Source organism: Manihot esculenta, chromosome 6, assembly GCF_001659605.2.
Source record: "Manihot esculenta cultivar AM560-2 chromosome 6, M.esculenta_v8, whole genome shotgun sequence".
Lineage (NCBI taxonomy): Eukaryota > Viridiplantae > Streptophyta > Magnoliopsida > Malpighiales > Euphorbiaceae > Manihot > Manihot esculenta.
In genome coordinates this window covers 1,247,617-1,256,672 of record NC_035166.2, presented here as the reverse complement: position 1 = coordinate 1,256,672, position 9,056 = coordinate 1,247,617, and positions in this window count along the sequence as shown.

Below are 9,056 nucleotides of genomic sequence, written 5' to 3'. Positions count from 1 at the left end.
TTCTTTCTATTTTTCGGTATACTGACTTGAGTGTCGGAGTCGCTGTCGTGGGCACCCGCATCTCATCTTCTCTTCTTTGCACTTCTAGCCAATCATAACATAGCTCCATTCCGACCACGTCATCAATCTAATCTCTACAACATCATTTGGTTTCATTGCTAAGAAATCCTTTGAATTTTCTCTGTTCATTTAGATTAAAATCGATCTCTTATTTCTTTTCTCTCTAAAAAGGGACCTCTCCTCTTTATCTCTTGAAATGGCCGAAATTGTACGTGTCATTATGGGAGAACCTGGTAAGGGCAAAGGAAAAAATAAGCGTGTAGCAGAAGACGTCCTATCAGTTGATCAAGAACTATGGGCCAAGCAAAAGGTAAGGTTTGATCTTGCTGACAAAGCGATTGGATTCTTCCAAAATGACCCGCTGGTCGTTAAGATCCTCTTGAATTGGTACGAGGTAAGGCGAGTATTTGTGGATACAAGTAGTTCTGTTAACCTTCTCATCGTAAATGTTTTTAACAAGTTGAGCTTGGATAAAAACAGCCTTGTCAGAGTTTCCTATCTTTTAGTGGGATTAAGAGATAAGACCGTAGTAGTGCTAGGTACCATCAACCTCCCCCTAATACTGAGTGATGAAAAATATAGGTGAGAGCTGCATCTAAAGTTTGCAATGATAGATATCCCATTTGCATATAATGTAATACTCGGCCGTCCAGTCCTAAATTGCTACGGTTTCGTTATTAATATGGGTGCTATGTGTCTTAAGCTCTCAACTTCAGGGGGAATAGCTGTAGTTCGAGGCAATCCGAAATTGGCCAAAGAAGGTTACAGATATCCATCAAAAAGTCTCAGGAAAGCAACAATGCCTATTGACTTGCTAGAGAAGTTGGAATCTCATATAAAGCTAGAGCCGACAGACCCGGTAGAGAAGGTCCAAATATATAAGGAACAAAAAGTACGGTTCGATACTGCGTTAATCAGTAAAACAAAGACTAGTCTATTAGAATTGCTAAAGAGCCGAATAACTATTTTTACTTAGTTTTCAAAAGATATTAACAGGTATGGATCCGGCTCTCATCACCCATAAGTTATTTATTGACAAGACCATCAAACCAGTCTAATAAAAGAAAAGAAAGTTGCACCAGAGAGGCAATAGATGATCAAAGAGGAGGTTGATAAGTTTTTTAGTGCAGGATTGATAAAGGAAGTCCAATATTCCACATGGCTGGCCAATGCGGTCTTGGTAAAGAAAGCTAACAGAAAATGGAGGATGTACGTGGATTTCACCAACCTTAATAAAGCATGTCCAAAAGAGCATTACCTATTGCCATCCATCGACATATTAATAGATTCAACTTCGGGTCATGCAGTGGTTTCCTTCCTGGATGTCATTTTAGGATATCAACAAATCATGATGGATACAGAGAACACAGAGAAGACTGCATTCATAATAGACGAAGGAGTTTACTGCTACAAGTTAATGCTTTTGGATTAAAAAAGGCAGGGACGACGTACCAAGGTACCAAAGGCTGGTATTAGAAATTTTTAAAGATATGGTGGAGTCAACAGTCGAAGTGTACATGGACGACATGGGAGTAAAGAACTAATCCTTAGAAGACCATTCAAAAGATATTCGAAAAGTATTTGACATCTTGGATAAAGCAGTTATGAAGCTGAACCCTGAAAAATGTACTTTCAGGATAAAAGCTGAGAAATTTCTAGGGTATATCATCTTAAAAAGAGGCATAGAGGCAAACCCTGAGAAGATAAGCGCTATCCAAAATATGGAAGCACCCAAGACCATTAATGAAGTATAGAGGTTAAATGGGCGAGTCACTGCCCTAGGTCGATTCATATTATACTCAGCCAGAATGTCTGTAATACCCGACTTGTTCAGGCATCGGCATTTCTACCGTCCGGTGGAATTTCGGATGTCGGACCTTTGGCAAGGGTTGAACAAAGGTTTTTAAAAGGATTTTCTAAAATGTGTTAAAAGGTTTTAAGCGTTGTTAAGCTAAGTGGAAATGAATTTTGAAGAGAAAAGGTCAAGGAGGCAAAATGCAGGTTCGGCCGCCGAAGGTCAAGTTCGGCCGTCGAAGGTTGCATGGTTTTGGCTTCCGAAGGTCAAGTTCAGCTTCCGAACGTTGCATGGTTTTGCCTGCATGTTTGGCCGCCGAATGTGGTTGACCGAGCCAGCTATAAAAGGGCCCTTAGGTCGATTGAGGAGGAGAGTTTTCTTCCTCTTCTCACCCAAGGTGAGCTCATGTTCTCCTTGAAGTGATTTTATGGTTTTTAGAAGTTCTTCTATGATTTTAATGAGTTTTATCTTTGTTTTGAAGAGTTGTGAGCTTTGAGCAAGGTTTTGGAGGTTGAAGCTTGTAAAGCTTGGTTCTCCACGTTTTGAAGTTGAGGTCACACCAACGCTAGAGGTAAGGGTTGATCTCTATGTTTTATAGTGTTTTAAGCAAGTTTTATGAAGAGTTTTGGGGGTTTTGTTGCATGGTTTGCATGGTTGTGCATGGGAGGGTTTTATGGACCCTTTGTGCACTATGTTGTGTTTATGTGTTATATGTTGCTATGTGTTAGAGTTTAAGGGTGCTTAAGGCATGTTTAGAGCTTTATGCAAGGTTTTAAGAGGTTGTATGCATGATAAGAGGGTTAGGAAGGCTTAGGGAGGTGTGTTGGTGCATGGGCTGAGTTCTGGATGAACTCAGGTTCGGCCGCCGAAAGGAGTTTCGGCCGCCGAACTCCTTAAGGAGGTGGTTTCGGCTGCCTAACCTTGCTTCCGGAAGTTGGACTTTCGGATCTGTCATGCACATTCGGCCGCCGAAGGTGCCGCCGAACCTACCCGAGTTTTGTCTCTGGAGGAGACTTTCGGCCGCCGAAAGTGCCGCCGAAGGTGCTCTGTTTTGCCTTCCTTTGCAGGTTTTTCCATGCATGCTTATGAGGTTTTAGAGGGGTTTTGGGGAGATGTTTTAGAGTTATGCTAGAGTGGTTTGGTACCTCATGTGAGTCCTCTTGTGTAGGATCAGACCTGAGAAGAGGTGGTTAGCTCCAGTGTTAGTTGGCCCAGAGTTAGCTGAGCAGAGGCTTCAGGTGAGTAGAACTAACTATGCATGTTTTAAAGTTAATGTTTAAAAGTAATAACAGTATGAGCATGAGGCACGCATCATGGATGCCATGTGATACCAGGTTGTATTGCATTAGAGATCACGAGGATGTTGCATTACATTGCATTATTATTGTTGATGGGATGGACCAAGGCGACTTCCGTAGCCCGCGACCTGTTATGCCTAGATAAGACCTTTGAGAGCTTCGCAGTAGAAGCCGGGCACTAGAGCATGTAGTGCTTTTGAGAGCTCCTCAGGGAGCCGGGCACCGACAGAGGGAGTTCTGGGGTCATGTCTAATCCGAGATGTGATATGTTTGTGCTGTGACGCATTTCACGAGAGCATGTAATGAATAAATGAACTGTTTTCACTGTTTCCATTCACTGGGCTTTATAGCTCACCCCATTCCCCTAACCCCAGTGTTGCAGGGCCAGAGTTTGATCAGAGTGAGCTATGAGAAGCCAAAGATGGTAAAGACAAGAGTAATGAAGAAATTCTGTAATAGCATAGTATGGTTTGATCTGTAAGCATGTATAAGTATGTGAGGTGTTGATGTACATGTATAAGAGATGATATGTTATGTTTGTATGCTTGTATAGTGTAGATGTGGACATGATGTGTGGACATGATGTGTATTAAAGGAATGTTATGTAAAGTAATGATATATGGATATGGAATGTCACGAGTATGAATGGAAAGAGCATGTTGTAAAGAGATATATGACATATAGTTTAGAAATGTGCTTTGCCTTGGGTTTTGCCTAGTGTTGGTCAACCCCTAGAAGCTGTACATGATCATGAGTTTTAAGATAAATGTTTTCATATTGTTTGAAATGTCTTCAAGAGGTTTTCTGGTTAACCAAGCTTAATGAATGAGTTGTTTCCCATTGGAGCAGCCTTGATGGACTTCAGTGTGGGGATAAGCTAAGAGTAAGTGCATGCACAAGTTAAGCTTGGTAAAGAGTAAAGAAAGTTTACAGTTTTATAAGAATAGGTTGATCATGTACGAGATTATACCAGATGTCTAGAGAGTTTGGTAGGCTTACTACGGGTTCCGGCGGCCTTAAGCCGATCTGGATCCTAGTGTCGAGCAGTTTGGAGCCGTTACAGAAGGGTACCGGTTTCCGGGCTGTTACAGTTGGTATCAGAGCATAGGGTCTCATGAGTACGGTGTGTTGAGTAAGATCTCTCACATCGGAAAGAGGTTTTATCATAGTGGGGCAAGCACGATAAGAAAGATCAAGAGAAAGATTAAGAATAAGATCAAGAATAAGATCATGTCCACTAGGCTAGGAAGAGGAGTCTTGTCTTGCATGATGATGTGAAGTGCCATGTTTAATGCATGTGCATTTTTGATGTATTATGAATGTTGACTGATCCCTTAGTTCTCAAGATGCTATGTTATGATCTGAGATGAGCCGAGAGACCAGGTATGGCCTTTAGCACAGTTGGTCATAGCATGTTATGCTAGGTTGAGGACTTTTTGTGACAACATTCACTCATGATAGATGATGCATGAGGTTCACGTGTTTGTCACATGGACCATATGATATGATGCTATGCTATGTGTTGTGAGTTCATGTGTTTACATGAACCCATGATGTGATGTGATGCTAATGTTTGTTTGCATGTGCGCATGTTGTGCTTCAGAGAAAGCTGAGATGCAAGGTGCTAGTAGGTCTGTGGAGTCAGATCCGTCTGAGTGGGAAGGTACGGACACCTTTTCCCCTGTTCTGCCAGGAGTGCAGTCAGGTAGAGTTGGCAGTGAGGATACAGCAAGAGACCCTGGAAAGTCTGTTGAGGTCAACAGAGAAGGAATAGTACAGAAGAGGGCTGTAGGTCTGCAAGTGAACATGGATGAAGAAAGTATGGGAGAGTCTCAAGATGACACCCACACTAAGGATTCCAAGATCTCCAGTTTAGGGGAAGTTGATCCCTCCATTCTGAGTACAGCTGCTAAGAGAGGCAGAGAGCGGAGAAGAACCCCTAGACAGTGGGGCAGAACTAGGAAGGGTAGGCTGTGGAAGAGGATGCAGGTTAGGTTAGAGGTTGGAGATAGTTCGGGCTTTGGTTTAGACAGCTCAAGATGTTTAAGGTGTGGAAGGCCACACAAGGGAGTTTGTCGTGCTGGGACAACGGCTTGTTTCAGGTGTGGACAGGAAGGGCACTTTGCATGTGAGTGTCCTACTGCGCCCAGGATGGTATGGTCTCAGCAGCAAGCTGCAAGGAATGCGGCTCAAGCCAGTCATCAAGGGAGAGGAGCAGACACATCAAACATGGTGGTGCCAAGTATGCTCACTTTTGAATGTTCTGATGTGTGTGTTCTGTGAACCGTGGTGTTTCTTTAGTTGCTCTAGGAGCTTTGAGGGGTTGAGTTGATAGCTTCTGGGTGTAGAGTGTTCTCTCTGGGTTAGTAGACCCGGGTAGGATTCATCTATGGCTGAAGTTCCATCCAGTGTCATTTGAGCGTAGATGCCTTCCACCCGATCTTGCGGTCTTAGACTTGAGTGTCTGGATGTCATTCGGGGAATGGATTGGTTTCTTCTTATGGCGCTGGTGCTATCTGCGTCTGCAGCGTAAGGTAGCCAGGAGCGGAGTTCAGGATGAATCTGAGGTAGGTTTCAGAGAGGACAGAGTAGGATGCCTAGAAGATTGATGTCAGCCGTCAGGCTCGTAGGGTGTATAGGAATGAGTGTTAGAGGGTTTATGTTTAGGAGTGTAAAGTTAGTAGGCAGGTTTGGGAGACAGTTTTAGTCCCATAGATAGTAAGAGTTATAGGAAGAGTGGAAAGAGTGCAGAGTCGTGAGAGTTATAAGAGGAGTGTAGGAGTAGTGAGTGCTTGGTAGACAAGGGTTTTATCTGACTTAGTACCTCACCCTGGAACGCTGCAGTGTTGTGTGGAAAAAGGAGGATGGATCCTTGAGACTTTGTAGCAACTGTAAGCAGTGGTACAAGGTCACTACTAAGAGTAGGTAACCTCTACCTTGGATTGAAGATCTATTGGATCAGCTAGCGGAAGCCGGTTGTGTCCTAAGATAGATCGGAGATTCAGGTTTAGGCAGTGAAAGGCTAGAGCAGAGATTAGGTTAGGACAGAGGAAAGGAGAGAGAACAAAAAAAAAAAAAAAAAAAAAAGAAGAAGAAAGAAGAGAAAAGTAAGAATAGGAAAAAAAAAGGAGAGCAAAAGAAAGTAAGAGTAGAAAAGGCAGAAAAGAGAGAAGTAAGAGCAAAGAAGGAGGAGGAAAGGAAGGATCAGAGTAGCGCAGCAGAAGCCGGTGGAGTTCAGGAGATCGGGGGTTCTTACTCCAGCGTATCGGAGTCTCTCTTTGGAGAGAAGTCGGGCTTCGCTTGCTTGTTTGCATGTTTGTTTGTTGTTTTAACATTCGAGGACGAATGTTTTTATAAGGGGGGTAGAATGTAATACCCGACTTGTTCAGGCATCGGCATTTCTACCGTCCGGTGGAATTTTGGATGTCGGACCTTTGGCAAGGGTTGAACAAAGGTTTTTAAAAGGATTTTCTAAAATGTGTTAAAAGGTTTTAAGCGTTGTTGATGGTTTTAAGCTAAGTGGAAATGAATTTTGAAGAGAAAAGGTCAAGGAGGCAAAATGCAGGTTCGGCCGCCGAAGGTCAAGTTCGGCCGCCGAAGGTTGCATGGTTTTGGCTTCCGAAGGTCAAGTTCAGCTTCCGAACGTTGCATGGTTTTGCCTGCATGTTTGGCCGCCGAATGTGGTTGACCGAGCCAGCTATAAAAGGGCCCTTAGGTCGATTGAGGAGGAGAGTTTTCTTCCTCTTCTCACCCAAGGTGAGCTCATGTTCTCCTTGAAGTGATTTTATGGTTTTTAGAAGTTCTTCTATGATTTTAATGAGTTTTATCTTTGTTTTGAAGAGTTGTGAGCTTTGAGCAAGGTTTTGGAGGTTGAAGCTTGTAAAGCTTGGTTCTCCACGTTTTGAAGTTGAGGTCACACCAACGCTAGAGGTAAGGGTTGATCTCTATGTTTTATAGTGTTTTAAGCAAGTTTTATGAAGAGTTTTAGGGGTTTTGTTGCATGGTTTGCATGGTTGTGCATGGGAGGGTTTTATGGACCCTTTGTGCACTATGTTGTGTTTATGTGTTATATGTTGCTATGTGTTAGAGTTTAAGGGTGCTTAAGGCATGTTTAGAGGTTTATGCAAGGTTTTAAGAGGTTGTATGCATGATAAGAGGGTTAGGAAGGCTTAGGGAGGTGTGTTGGTGCATGGGCTGAGTTCTGGATGAACTCAGGTTCGGCCGCCGAAAGGAGTTTCGGCCGCCGAACTCCTTAAGGAGGTGGTTTCGGCTGCCTAACCTTGCTTCCGGAAGTTGGACTTTCGGATCTGTCATGCACATTCGGCCGCCGAAGGTGCCGCCGAACCTACCCGAGTTTTGTCTCTGGAGGAGACTTTCGGCCGCCGAAAGTGCCGCCGAAGGTGCTCTGTTTTGCCTTCCTTTGCAGGTTTTTCCATGCATGCTTATGAGGTTTTAGAGGGGTTTTGGGGAGATGTTTTAGAGTTATGCTAGAGTGGTTTGGTACCTCATGTGAGTCCTCTTGTGTAGGATCAGACCTGAGAAGAGGTGGTTAGCTCCAGTGTTAGTTGGCCCAGAGTTAGCTGAGCAGAGGCTTCAGGTGAGTAGAACTAACTATGCATGTTTTAAAGTTAATGTTTAAAAGTAATAACAGTATGAGCATGAGGCACGCATCATGGATGCCATGTGATACCAGGTTGTATTGCATTAGAGATCACGAGGATGTTGCATTGCATTGCATTATTATTGTTGATGGGATGGACCAAGGCGACTTCCATAGCCCGCGACCTGTTATGCCTAGATAAGACCTTTGAGAGCTTCGCAGTAGAAGCCGGGCACTAGAGCATGTAGTGCTTTTGAGAGCTCCTCAGGGAGCCGGGCACCGACAGAGGGAGTTCTGGGGTCATGTCTAATCCGAGATGTGATATGTTTGTGCTGTGACGCATTTCACGAGAGCATGTAATGAATAAATGAACTGTTTTCACTGTTTCCATTCACTGGGCTTTATAGCTCACCCCATTCCCCTAACCCCAGTGTTGCAGGGCCAGAGTTTGATCAGAGTGAGCTATGAGAAGCCAAAGATGGTAAAGTCAAGAGTAATGAAGAAATTCTGTAATAGCATAGTATGGTTTGATCTGTAAGCATGTATAAGTATGTGAGGTGTTGATGTACATGTATAAGAGATGATATGTTATGTTTGTATGCTTGTATAGTGTAGATGTGGACATGATGTGTGGACATGATGTGTATTAAAGGAATGTTATGTAAAGTAATGATATATGGATATGGAATGTCATGAGTATGAATGGAAAGAGCATGTTGTAAAGAGATATATGACATATAGTTTAGAAATGTGCTTTGCCTTGGGTTTTGCCTAGTGTTGGTCAACCCCTAGAAGCTGTACATGATCATGAGTTTTAAGATAAATGTTTTCATATTGTTTGAAATGTTTTCAAGAGGTTTTCTGGTTAACCAAGCTTAATGAATGAGTTGTTTCCCATTGGAGCAGCCTTGATGGACTTCAGTGTGGGGATAAGCTAAGAGTAAGTGCATGCACAAGTTAAGCTTGGTAAAGAGTAAAGAAAGTTTACAGTTTTATAAGAATAGGTTGATCATGTACGAGATTATACCAGATGTCTAGAGAGTTTGGTAGGCTTACTACGGGTCCCGGCGGCCTTAAGCCGATCTGGATCCTAGTGCCGAGCAGTTTGGAGCCGTTACAGAAGGGTACCGGTTTCCGGGCTGTTACAATGTCTCTCTCATTCTTCAAGGCCTTGAAAGGCAAAGGTAAGTTTGAATGGGAGGAAAAATGGGAGGAAGAATGTGCAGAGGCTTTTGAAAGTCTAAAAACTTTTTTATCATCTCCTCTATTGCTAAGCCCGCCTGTCGAAGGCGAAATTTTATTT